At 41.2% G+C, this 12,117-nt stretch overlaps 1 protein-coding gene across 4 annotated transcripts in view; it reads left to right on the top strand.

Annotated features, from left to right (window-relative positions):
- kank4 (KN motif and ankyrin repeat domains 4) overlaps nucleotides 1-12,117 on the top strand; it is an 81,911-nt gene that overhangs the window by 24,729 nt on the left and 45,065 nt on the right. The window contains exon 1 of one of the 4 annotated variants that reach the window (XM_040128403.1): nucleotides 9,962-10,055. The exons of the other annotated variants lie outside the window; for them this stretch is intronic. The gene's annotated coding sequence lies outside the window, so the exon portion shown is untranslated. Of the gene's footprint in view, nucleotides 1-9,961; nucleotides 10,056-12,117 lie in introns of those variants that run through there. 4 annotated transcript variants of the gene reach the window in all.

Here is a 12,117-nt window from a genome sequence, read left to right as displayed (position 1 = left end):
TTCACAGACCATGGCTTATCCTTCTCCCATTTGAGTGCCTTCTGCTACTGCCTGTTTTTGGAAAGCAGTATGACTTCATCTGTGTTCTCCTTGGCTGCTCGGACTCTATAATTTAAATTGTAAAAACTGCCCTTTCCTTGCACATGTAAAATCTGTGTTTCAGTTTGCGTTATCGCGGCTAAAGCAGGTACATTGTGTCCCCGTCTTCTACACTTTCTATGACGGCATTGGCAAGTACATCAGGGATCCGTGTAACGTGTTATGCATCACACCCAACCTTAATTTGTAACATGTATTTTTATTACCTCTATATTTACATCAATGCAAGGATATAAGATTTTGAGGTGTCTCACAACCCACTTCCCCTTTCTTTCATGTACATCTTTTATAAACATCTGAACTGCCTCAAAGCGCTTTGTCTGCCTTGAGTCAGCCAGCCAGCCATTTGTTTTAGACTCCTCTCTGCTGCCTGAACAAAGTGTGTTTTTAAATTAGCACCCTTCAGGCCAAACCACGTTGTGCTCTCTCCATTTGGATTTACTGTCTTTTTCTGTGAATTTGCAGTGGAGTGACCCAGTGCCCATGTCCTGGTCTGACTATAGCCTTCTTAAGAAAGTCCTAAAAGACCCATTTAAGTGGGCTGTTAAGCAGAAGTGTGCCAAGCTGTGGGTCCCCTAATGGCCACTAGATGCCGCTCCAAGGGAAACTCTGGCTGCACTTGAAGTTAAGGGGGAACCTTCTGTCTTTTCTACTGAATTACCAAGTCACTAAATATTTTCTTTGAGAAGTGGAGGCAGATTTGCTGGATTTATAGATGTGTCAGTCTATTACTGTCCAGCCCATTTACCCAATTTTTTTTTTTACTGTGGACAATTGACAAGATGACAGTTGGTGACAACTCCAACCCCAGGCTTCAAAACATCACCTCAGGGAGTGTGTCCAGTTGAATCAGATTCATATTTGTTGTCCCCATTGGTGTGACTACTTTCGGCAGATGTGTTAACAGAAATTTTACCTGACTAAATTGAGACCCTTTTAGAGGAAGTGGTCTCTGTCTGGTCACAAACAAATTGTGCAGGTAGGCGGATCAAAGTCTGACCTGGACTAGCAACAAAGCACATCGGCTTCTGAATATTTGGGCAGATAGGATCTTCTTTAGTGCCTTCTGCATTGTGCATTTTGGCTCACCTGACTTTTTTTCTGAGGGGAAGAAACCGAAACAAGGGGAAAATCCAACAAGTTCACAAACTCATTCACTTATTTGGACGAGATCAAATAAATTGTAGGTTTGAAAACGCCCATAGCCTTAACCCAGAGTTTTATGAGGAGGCTCAAGTCGGCTGTGCTTCCCCTGCTGTTGGGTTTGCTGAGGAATAAAAAACAGTCTCTCCAAACTTGTTTTTTTTTTTCATACATAATATTTTTAGCTGCAATTAAAAGCAAAACCAGTAATTTCATTTCACATGGTAATTCGCAATAATCCAGTAACACACAAAGGGACAAAGCAGTAGCTCCTAGCCTGTTTGTCTATGTGCGTACATGTGTGCCTTTGTCTTGCCAAGTATAACAATGTGTGTGTATATAAGGGTGTCTGTGTCACCTAAAATTGTCACTGAAACTTCCCCCTTTGTCCCACAGTGAACCTAAATACACCGATTTCATCTCACCAGAGAGCAGTTCAAGCCTATTTCAAGAAGCTGGTAATTTGGGAAGCTTTGGAAACAAAATGATCCTGGAAGAGCAGTCTTTTCACTCTCTCCATCTCTGTTTGCTCTCTTGATATGGTTCAGACTGGCTGATTTGGATATCCCTGCAGCTGAGGTGAGGGACGAGGGACTGGAGGCTGTATTTTTCTTCAGACATAGAAAGAATTAGGGTATGGTTGGAGCACTGTGAGATTTATTACACTCGTTAAGCTCCACAGGAGAAGTGTAAACTGTTTTTTTTTTTCAACATTAATATGTTCTAAAAAAGAAACAACAGCTGCAATACAAAATTTTTACTCAGACCTTCAAAATATGTATGTGAGTGCCCATGCATGTAGTTTTACATTTTGGGTCCAACATCTGCAATCGCCTTGTGTCGACCTTTCACCTTTGCTCTTGTGCTTTGTAGTTGAACTTCCTCTGCGCTATGATTGTACTGCCTGTGTGTGTGTGTTTCCTCGAGCTGGTTAATGTGTGTGGTGTGTGCATATGTACTCATGTTTATATTCCAACAGTACTGAGCTATATTTATCCTGACAGTAAGATAGATGGAGACACTGCAGACCTTTCTACCTCTCCCTCTCAACTTGTGTTTGCTCTTGCTCCCTTTTTATGTTTTTTATCTTATCTCTATCTGCCCCGTGTGTTTAATTCCTCTACCTCTACCAATCCATTTTTTCACCCTTCAGATTGTCAAGAAATGTTGCAAAAAGAGACACTTTGATGGCATTTGTTTTAAAGAGTGAGTGTTTCAGATTTGCTATTATTTGGGATAATGCTTAAAAATAAGAGAATTGGGTTAAGAGCGTTGAGACACAGGTTCCTAGCTTAATCAAGAACAGGTGTCTGTGATAATTCCGTTATGATTACAGTTTTACGATTATGAGATATTTGGTCAAAAACCAAAGTATTGGTCAAACTAAAAATTTGACTTGATGGTGCTAGATGAAAAGTAAGGGGATCATGAAAGTTTTTATTATTTATTAGGAGGGTAATATGGATATGTGTACCAAACGTCATGGCAATCCATCAATTACATCAGCCTGGCAATCACCAAAGTCAGTAGGATCCATACTCTGGGGACCACGAATATCAGATATTTCACTGGATAAGTAAAAAAAAACTGACCATCTGGTAGCATTAGAAAGTCAGGGGATAACCAAAAAAACAAAACAAAAGGGATTTGTTGTCTTGGCACTATGGGTATCTAGCAAATTTCATGGCAATCCATCCAATAGTTGTTGAGATATTTCATTACAAAGAAAAAAAAAAAGATGTCAACTTCATGGTGCTAGAAGAAAACTCGAGGGATCACCAAAGTCAGTAGGTTTCATCCTCTGTGGAACACGAATGTCTGTGCAAACGAAATAGTTGTTGAGATATTTTAGTCTGAACCAAAGAGGTGGACCGACAGACCGACAATGCCATCCCTACAACCATGCTGTTAGAATGGCTAAAGAAATAAACATTAGATATATAATCCTAAAGAGTAAAAATCAAAAGAGCAAATTACAATAATTAGGCCAGCAGTCATTTAACAGGAGGTGGGGGGTGTTTTTACACACATTTTCAAGTTCTGCATAAAAAAAAGTCAAAATATTTTTTATGCTTGGTGGAAAAGTTGGTGTATTGATAAAAGCAAAATGGTAACAGACTCAGCTATTAAAATCCCGACATACATGAGGCATGTCACTCAAGCTTCCTCTCCAGTGAAGAGAAGAAAAACGGCGATATAAAAAAAATATTGAAAACATCTGTGTGGAGTGTTTTAGAAGACCGTAAAGGTCCTCAAATTAATACACGAAGCAAACAGAAATGCCATATTTCCATCATGTTCTCTGCAAGTACAGGGGCTAGCTGGCTAGCTTGGTTGGCAGAAAGCCGATCGCAAAACAACTAAATCCCGATTAAAATCCCCCCCCAAAAAATATACCACAAAACCGCTACAAAAAAGTACCTACAGATACATACAGTTGTGGAGTAGATAAAAGCTGCGTGTCCACATTTTGACAAAATGGTGGATGAAACAATGTCAGCTAAGCTGCAGTGGAACTGTGTCAGCAGTGGTTGCTATAGCAACAAAATGTTCACCTGAGACCAACGGCCGGTGGCTGCCTGTATACGCGCATGAAGAGTTTTATCACATTTGATCGGTAACAGTACGACACCGTACTGTGCTCATGATACATACTGATACTGTATAGCTGATCATGACTTTAACTAGGTCTCCCAGCATAAATCTTCATGGTGTTTTTCTGACTCTAGTTTTTTTCCAAGTGTCATTTTTTCCCAAGGTGTCACTTTTGATTTGACAGACACGACTTGTGCTTTAACGGCTTCATGTTGCTCTGTATAAAGCAATCCTCACGAGTATCTTCATGGTTATCTTTAGAGTGCTTGTGTGTGTGTGTGTGTGTGTGTGTGTGTATATATAGCAGTCACAATACCACTGCAGTTAAAAATTAAGCAGGGCTCCCATCACCAGCAGAAGTGATGTCTATTTTCTGCCCTCTGAGAATATACATTTATGTGTCTTCGCTTGATTGTGTGTGTGCGAAAGAGTGTGAGGAGGAGTGAGAGAGACGGAGAGAGAGAAGGAAAGTGACCTCGGCAACCCTTTCTTTCCCTCTGTCTTCTTTCTCCTTGAGGGAGAGATTAGGAGGCGGTAAGGAAAGGAGTGGGAGCGGGATTTCATTTGATATCTCTCCCCTGCTCAGGGAATACTCCCTCCTTCCTCTCTCAGTCTAGCTATCTGTGCGTCTTTCTCCGTGGTTTACAGCAGAATAAAAGCTGCCCTTGGAATTAATGGCTTCAGATCTTTGTCTCCATTCACATGGAGTCCACACATGCGGATCGTGTGTGGGATCATGCACTACGTTACATGCACAAAATACTCTGGTGTTTGCCCTCATTCCGAAAAGACAATATTCCTACTAAGCTGTTTACATGTCTAATGGAAAATGGATATTCCACTAATATTCTTGTTTACATGCAGCAGCGCATACTCCGATTAAAGTTAAAATGCCTCCCTCCTTCATTACTTTAACCACTTTACCCAAAAGGTCGGTGCTGCGATATTTGCTCGTATCCAAAATGTTGACATCCAAGTCTTTCATAATGTTTAAACACATCTCTATCTCAGCCCTGCGAGCTGTTGTTGAGTTGGTTTGTGTACAACGCACGGAGCTGGCCGTAAACAGGCACGAGGCTGTTTGTCGCAAAGACTGGCGTAAAAAACCCCGGCCGAGACGCATATTCGGGATGTGCTGTATACACGCCCAAAGAAAGCGCCTAAAACTCGAACGATATCGGCATATCCAACCATATCTGTCTTAATCAGAAAATGCTGAATTTGGAATAAGGACAGAGAGATTAGTGCACTAAATATAATAGTATACAAATCCTAACGTCTGTTTGAGCTTGTTTACAGCTCTTATCCACTTGTGTAGTCTCTTGTTAACACAAAATAAACACAGTAGAAATGTTTCAGGCAGACTTTTAACCTCTTCCAAAGTTCTTGATGCTACTGCCAGATTTACGTTTGACTGAACGTCTACCAGCTGTCTCGTACACTGGTGTTAAGAAAGCACTGATCAATATTTTCCCTTCTGTTCTTGCGGCTGTGTAGCAGGAGATAAATTGGCTCGAAGCTAAGCCGGCCTGAACACAATCAAATTGGACCTCTCTGTGGTACTATCAGCACCACGTACGTGTAATGCTGTGAGCTTCTACGCTATCCAATGAGCGAGAACTACCCAAACAATCATTATAAGATTAAGTGACCGGTCCAGACGCTTTCCTGTGGAAGTAGAGGAGAGAAAGGCACTCCGTGCAGGGCAGTGAGCTTCAACGGGACAAAAGAGATGAGGAGTCACGATAAAAATACAGTATCAGAGAGAGAGGAGAGCAGGAGGCACAGAAGGAGACAGTAGCACTGGACCGGCAGTGTCAGCGAGCTGACAGGCTCCGTCTGCAGGCTGAGGGTCAAATGAAATGTTTCTTGTTTTGTACTTTAAGTGTCTGTGGACAGAATAGCAAATAAAAAAATAAAAAAATAAAAAAATAAAAAACCAAACAAACACAAAAACAGTAACTTGCTGTTGTTTCCCTGTCTTCACTCGTGCATTTCCAGTCTGAGCCGGCAATTAGCTGAACAAGCACCACCTGTGTCACCGAGCGTGACCCATTTAAAGCATCCGCCGACCTGCACAGGTGTTTTCATTTATTCTGGCCGATTAGACCTCTGTTCAGGTTGAGATTGGGAAGAGCAAGGCCGGTATGCGAGGTCACCAAACTCTAATGCTTAATAAAGAGGACGAAGGCCTAAAGGTGCAGTCCCGTGAAAGAATGGGAATATTATACACAAGTCTTTTTGGTGATCTTTACAGGGCTAAGGATTACGCGTGCAGGTTTTAATTCAATGCTATACTTAATGGAAAAAGCCCTGCAAATTTTTGTCAGTGGTGTAATACTTTGGAAGATGCTAAACACATTATTCTGCACTGTAGTAAATATAATTTAGAGTTTTAAGGCATTACTGAGTAAAGGTCAAGGATCCAGGAAACTCAAAAGGGGTTCGATGGGTTATATTATCAAGACAGGATAATATATGGGGTGGGGTTTTTTTTTTTTCCAAGCCAAATGGTATTCAGGTGACAATGTCATGAATCTCTCTGACACAGTGACAAACACTCATAAATAATGTAGGTGGTGGCTGATAAACACAAAGGCGAAAAAGAAGGTGCAGTAAGGATTTCGCTCTCCGTTAATTTTCTAGGAAGATTGGGGGTGAGATGCATTTGCTTCTGGATGAGAATTTACCCCATGAGGCTCTTCTCTGTCCAGCCATTTTGACATACATTGTTTGTTTTGTATTCTTATTACAGCATTGCAGAATGATACCCCTTGGCTGTAGTCAGTGCAGGGACAGTGACAGATATTTAACGGTTAGTATGATGTGTAATTTACAACTTACAGACTGCTGTTTCTAGCCTCCCGGCCACGCTAGGTCCCCCAAAGTCATTTCCTGTCCTCTTTGCTGTTAGCTAAATCACGGGAGTACATTTTGCCTGAGAAAATCCAGTCTGACCGCCTCCTAGTAAAAAATGTTGAACGCTTAACAGGTACAGCAAATCTAACAGTGGGGTGACGGAAATGTCAGTCGAACAGTTGTACACACCCATGCCCTCCTCAGAACAGGTGTAATCAGGCAAAGTAGGTGAGAACACCTGTGTGGTAGGGCCATGACTGGACTCAATATCATATCCCGGTTTCAAGACCCAGTTTTTTTACGAAGCTCTTGCAGCACGATGTAAGATATTTATGTCTTTTGAAAACCACAGTGTCGTACTAATGTTGCCAATGTTGCACTTCACATCCGTACTTAAACGCGGTTTGTCTATTTTATGTGGCATTTTTATACGTGCAATTTTGTTTCCTGTCAGAGTTTTGAAATTAAAAAGTTAGTTCACTAAGATGTCAAACGTAACCTCTGCAAAGTTCCCGTCGTTTGCAGCTCTAGTTTTGTTAAATAGACCCAGTATTTTGACCGCGGCCATAACATGTCTTAAGTGGTAGCAGAGGAAAAGCTACAAGTTGAAATTATTTCATTTTTTACTGCAGTTCCGTCTCCTGTCCAAGTTACAGTTGAGTTTACTTATTCCTTATCGAAATGGAATATTATACAGTTTGCTGTCTTTTGACTGGTCTCTGGTCACATCACTGGAGACCATCAGTTGGAGATGATCAAAACAGTTGCAATGATAGAGTAAGAGACACTTTACCCCTATGAAAGCTCTAGAAAGTTGCACTTACATCCTTTGTTTTGGTGAGACACCTTACTATTAAATCTGTCTCAAATAAATCCATACACACTCGGGTAAACACACAACTTCAGGCTGGTATTAAGCCCCATTTTTCAAATCCTTGTATGATGTTTTCAATCTCTCCGCTTTTTGATAGCCTCATCAGTCACCCGGAATAGAATCCTGTTTCCGTTCTTTTGAAATGTAAATCTTTCAAGGACCGACCCAGTGTTTAATAGTTTGTTTTCCAGTCTCTCACGAACACCTGCCCCCTCAGGCTGTCTTCAGCAATAGAAGAGTGTCGTTACCCATCTGCTGTCCATCCATCATCACCTTTTGTCCAAAACCCATGTACCCATATGAGAGACGGTATTGCAACAACAAATGACTGAACACGCCTCCTTTTTTTACAATAGGTTACGTGAGATATAAGTGTTTTTAGTCTCCCCGACACTTCTAAAAGTTGTAAATTGAAAGGAAATACACCACCTCAGAAAATACAAAGTGCAGCTAATGCAACTAGAACCTTCTGACCAACACTTTACTCATCTCAGTTCACCAAGATGCAAAAGTGATGGATTATGCCACAGTTGCAACCAAGTGGAAAATCAATTCTCCCCTGAGAAAATGTTCCTCTTATATATATTATCATATTTCACGGTACATGATACAGACTGAGTTGTTTTATGTTCGGATTTTCGCCCGTGGCAAATCAGAAGCGGACTGGTGATTAAAAAAGTGGGAGTTGGTTAACGAGGTGAGGAAAATTTGGAACTTCAAAGCCAGAGCCGGGTGGCACAGAGTTGGGAAAGAGGTTGTTCCCAAACAGCCTTTTGTGCTCATTAGAAGAGAGGGAGAAAGGGAGAGGAGTACAACTTGGGTCTGTTTACACTTACACCACACATGGAGCGTGCAGCCTCATAAAAACAAAGTTATCAGATGATGAATATAGTCTCTGGTTTACAGGTGAGGATAAGAATATGTATACTTCTGCATAAAAACAAGTTTGATACAAAGAATACTTGTGTAAACATGAAAAAATGTAACAGTCAATTTCAATCTTTGAGATTAAATTAAGACAATAAATCGTCCTTCGTGAGGGAAATATAACTCGACACGTCATGCGATGAGGAATTGCTGTTAATAATGTGGCGTTTTTCTGCAATCTTTGTAGTTAAGTGTCCATGTATTGTGTTTGGACTGTCCTGGACACACTTATCAATGATTTTCTATCTCATTTAAATTACCACAGCTAGCTCACACTGCTAGTCTGGTAACAAAGATCTTCTATGTTACTATTTCAGCTCTGTATAAAAATACGACCAATCGAGTTGTGAAGCAGGAGGAGTTCCACAAGTAAAAGTTCTGTCAAGTTTCTATATGGACAATGTTAGGCAAATCTTTTAGTCCGAGCCCTTCCATTGCTTGGATGGGAATTAAATTCTCCCGGTTGAATCATGAGTACAAAACACGAGCAACTACACAAATGATCAAAAATCAGAGGTGCAGGCCTATATAAAAACTTAACGAGGAGAAGTCAAAGCAACTCCAAAAGCAGGATTTCGGGAAGAAACATCTGATTAGTATGCATAAAATTCTACTTCCAGTGCTGCTAACATCAAGCAAATGCTAAAGACTATGCTTTGTAGAATACTGATGAAATATTTAGCAGTTAAATTCAGTTCACTTTCATATTTGTGACCTATTTCAAATAAATTCTGCAACCGTGGGGCCGTGTTGTGTTTTGTTCCCAACTGCTACAACGATGCTTTCTGGATTTTCTACAGCAGCTGATTTGTGCCTCTGACTGCCTTCTTCTCTGAACCAACGCGTAAACGATTAAACCTAGGATCATAGCATAAACCTACGGTGTTGTTAGATCAGGGTACTGCTCTGTTTCTGTGACGAGGAATGTCGAGCATATCATTAGGATAAAATTTGTGAAACATACTTTTGGAACAAACAACACCTCGATTCGTTTATTTGTTTTTTCATTCTGCTGCAATGACTCAATTTCCCCAAAGAAATCATTATATCTATTAGAAAAATAAAATATATAAAATATATATATACACATATAAAAATATGTATAATTTTTGGCATTTCAGGCATATCATCATATCATATCATATTGTAAACAAGATGGCATACGAACAGATATGAACAGCATTCCACTTGCTATGACACGTGTTTGGTCAGTTTGCTTTAAGCCCTCAACCTTTATCTAACAGGATATGTATGCATATTAAACATGTTTGGCAAAGATAATCTAGCCTGTTCATGGCCACAGAAATAGAACGCGATTGTCTCAGGCCCTTGTCTACTCTGTGAAATATTTGCTTTGGCATCAGAAAACTTGGAGTGCTGGGAGGTTTCCATATAAACACGCCGAGGTTCGTCTCTCCCTCGCTACCTCCTTCTCTCACCCTCTCTCTTTGGCTTGAAGAAAAGATCAGGCTTTAAGTCTTTTCTCTAGCAGGAATTTTGAGTTACTCATTCCCAGCCCACACTGGTTATTGCAGAGACGGATGGCTTCCATTAGACAGTAAGTAACAGAATGAGGTGAGTTGAGCAGGGGTTTAGCTACACGGAAGCAGGTAGTCCCCACGGGACATATTGTTTTGAATGATTTGGGGTCGATGAGATTTTAGGAATCTGCTACAATGAAAAGGGGGATGGGGAGTTTGAATTGATGTCCTCGTGGTTCAACTAAGCGTGTCCCAGATCCTCAACATCAGTGTGGGCATGTGTGTGTGTGTTCCTCTAATTTGTGCGCCTACTGTATGCTCTGAGGCTGCTGTAAATGTGGCCTACATGCACTGTTTGTGTTTCTGCTCGTTTGTGTATGTTGGTGTGCATTTTTGAAAAAAAAATGTATCCACCCACTCAAACACATATGGCAGCTGACAGACAGACGGATGCTGCAGCAGTCGCAGCATCTCCCCAGTGTCTCTGGGGCAAAAAACAAACTACACTGCTGTCAATATGAAAATCAAGTCGCTACATTTTGTAGCAGGGCTGAATGAGGGTTGGTCGGGACCCACTGAAAATGCTCACAGCACAAGATCAAAAGCACTTTAAAAAAAAAACCGTGGTTAATTAAAACGACTGCATGGACGTGATCAGAAAGATGTGCTCGGAAAGACAAAAGTGCAGGGAAGCAGCGCTCCGCTCACAGAAGTTAATAGAAGTCGTGTGTTCAAAAGGCCCCATGAAATCCTCTAGAAAATAAATAAATATTCCATATTGACACCCTAGCTAATGATATCTCGGCTGGCAGCAAGATGGGAAGAAAATTAAATGCCCCGTTGTAAAATGAGTCCAATCTGTGCGTGTCCAATAATTAACATCCCCTCATCTCCATCTTGTCTGCCTGTCATATCTCCTCCCAGTCCTTCTTTAGTATGTGCTTACATCTCCTCTAGTCACTTTCCTCAGTGGGACATATGGCCACAATGAGCTCCCTCCATTGTTCTGTATCCCTGGCATCATGTTGAGCCTCAGCCCAAATGAAGTTCATCTTGGATTGATCATCCATCACAGTTGTGCATTTTTGGTCTTCCGTTTACTCCCCCCTGCCATCAGGATCGTACATCATTTCACTCAATAATGACTTTTTAAAAAGGAAAAAATGTCTCTGAGCTAGTAAGCTCATTAGCGCAGTGGGACTGTTTCAACTTCAGCTGTTCACACTGTTTAATCAAATGACTGTATAATTGACTCCTGTCTCATAACTGTCTTGAAACCATTTCTTCTGTAGACAAGTTGAAGGAAATTTTATTTTTGTTTTAATTCATTTATTTTATTTTTATATTAATCAGAAAATTCCTTTGTTACAACTGCTTAACACTCAGTTAGGAGAAAGAAAGAATAAGAAGAAAGTGTAAAAGTAAAAACAACTATAAAATAGTAATTATAAGGAATACACAGTAAGTGAATAGAAAAAATTACAAATGCAAATGTGCAAAAAGTAATGTGTCCAGTGTGACGTGATTGAAATCCCCGGAGATTATGAAGAAGCACTGGGGTGCAGAGTCTGGAGTCTCAAGGCAACAGAGCGGATGACGTCAAACGCAGTTGCCTAGTTAGCGGAGGGAGGGATGTAAACAGCGACCAAGGTGGCGTGAGAGAACTCCCTGGGTGTGTGGTATGGAAGTATTCCCATGGCTAACACTTCAATGTCCAGGCTGCAGAAACGTTCCTTTACGGTATTGTGACCAGGGTGGCCGCCTCTGTTCCATCCGCTCTCGGATTTGTTCCTGTCCGTCCAAAACCCTCTGAAAGCCGTCGATGGTGGTGATGAGATCCGGAGTATCTTCCTGCAGCCATGTCTCTGGGAAACAAACAACACTGCCCTCTCTCAGTGTCCTTCAGCTCCCTCACAAGTGTTTCTAGCTTCTCCATCTTATTGTCCGGCGATCTCACGTTGCCCGTGACGACAGAAGGGAGTTACGGCTTACATCTCCTCTTCTCCATCAGTCTGCTTTCTGGACCCAGCTCCCCTCCCTCGGTGCTTCCTTCCTCCTCTGCATCCTCTGTATGACCTCCTCCTGATTTCTGCAGGGATGTCCGTTGTTTTGGTCACCATGCTTGCTGGCTTCAGCAAT

This window comes from Xiphias gladius, chromosome 6, assembly GCF_016859285.1.
Source record: "Xiphias gladius isolate SHS-SW01 ecotype Sanya breed wild chromosome 6, ASM1685928v1, whole genome shotgun sequence".
In the NCBI taxonomy this organism is placed as follows: domain Eukaryota; kingdom Metazoa; phylum Chordata; class Actinopteri; order Istiophoriformes; family Xiphiidae; genus Xiphias; species Xiphias gladius.
This window is presented reverse-complemented; position numbering and strand designations above follow the sequence as displayed.